Source organism: Phalaenopsis equestris, unplaced genomic scaffold, assembly GCF_001263595.1.
Source record: "Phalaenopsis equestris unplaced genomic scaffold, ASM126359v1 Scaffold000765, whole genome shotgun sequence".
Classification (NCBI taxonomy): domain Eukaryota; kingdom Viridiplantae; phylum Streptophyta; class Magnoliopsida; order Asparagales; family Orchidaceae; genus Phalaenopsis; species Phalaenopsis equestris.
In genome coordinates this window covers 157,022-158,908 of record NW_018165205.1, presented here as the reverse complement: position 1 = coordinate 158,908, position 1,887 = coordinate 157,022, and positions in this window count along the sequence as shown.

The window sequence follows — 1,887 nt, the reverse complement described above, 5'->3', positions numbered from 1 at the left end:
GTTATGATTTAAATTTAGACATAAATATATATAATATATTATTATATAAATAATATATATAATATATTATTATATAAATAGTTATATAATTTTTTTTTTATTTCGAGCTAAAACGAGCCGAACACGAGCGAACAAGGAGTTGTTCATGTTCGGCTCGTTTATAATTCGAGCTTTAAAAATTTGATCGTATTCGGCTCCTTTACTTAACAAACGAGCCGAACACGAGCTGTTCACAAACAACTGAGCTTTTTTGACAGCCCTATGCGGCATGCACGTATGGAGTCAATATCCTTTAAATTAATTCAACAAATATTATTTAATTGCTCATAATATTTAAGAATTAATAGAGTACGATATTGTTGCATTGATAAGAAATCGCATATTTATGCAGATAATGTGGGCTGCGCCGGCCGCGATGTACATTTTTAAAGATAATTAAACTATATTAATGGGGTAATAAGGTTGCGTTGAATGAAGGATGCAGGACGTTGATGTTTTTTTTGGAAGGTTTACATACATACTACTCAATTTTTATGTATTTACATATGAAAGACAAAATTTCAATTTTTACATAGATGTTATTTTATCTATTCCTAAAAATATGTATTTCATTTTTTTATGTTAAAATAGTGATATTTTTTATATGATGTGGAAATTTTGGATTTTATAAATGTAATAATAAGAAAAGTTAAAGTGTAGATATGTAAATACATAAAAATTGGGTGGTATGTGTTTAAATGGCCCCTTTTCTTTGATAATTTTCATATGATAAGAACTAAGAAACTGAACTGTGACTATTATAACTGCGGTGAATTCGATACATAATTTGTTGAGATTTTGTTCAAATTAATGAAACAGGCTAAAGTGCTTGATTATTTTGTCTTTTTTGTTTAATTAAAAATTATGGGGATTATCATTTGTTCATTGCTCATCCAAATCAACCAAGATGTTCATGATAAGATTGAAGCGACACAATTCATTGGCTTGAAATTTTTCTAAAACTTCGTTAGGTGTAGTCTTTTATAACTTGGACACATCTTCAAAGTCTTTTTGTTATCTTTCATTCAAGCCAAGTTATACTGTCTCGGTGAATATCCAGAGACTTAAAGGTTTTCTACAATGAGAAAATTGGCATTTAAGAAATAAGTTCGCAATGCATTCTCACTTTCTTCATCACTATTGAAAATGTGTTTAGATTTTGGAATTATGTATTTGTTATTAACGTAGGAATTGATGAATCTTGCGTGAAGAAGAAAACATTTTGTTAGAGCCTCAACCATTTTGTAATAGCATTTTAATTGGCTCTTCAGATAAAACTATAATATATGAGTTTACATACATATTTCTTATGTATATGCATATATATCATCTGAATTATCATATTTACATAAACTCAAATTTTTAATATCACGAGAAAATTAGTAAATTTATCACTTATTCACATGAATATGTATAAAGACCCAATGTTTGGGTATAAGATAACACAATTATCTTGTTGTGAATACATAATTTATTATAATACGAATATGCACCTGTCGGCACTATTTTTGGTGTGGGGTTTGCCCGTAAGAAGCTGTCGGTCATCAGAATTGAAATTCCGTTGCCCGCTTCGGAAGGACGTTTAAAAAAAAATTTAGTTTTGAAAAAGATGAAGTCAAACTGACCTCACAATTTTCATAGTTTAAATGAAAGAGCGCTTTACCTCAAATCCTGTATCTATCCCGAAGGATGAACACAAGAATTGAGGGTGAGACTCGATCAAATAAACTAGAGAAAGTTATGACATCTGTTTGGTCTGCGAAACCAATGTATTGGCCGACAAGTTCCCCTATTTAATATAAAGAATTAAATAGGGTTTATATTATGCTGGGTTCGGGAAAAGCTTCC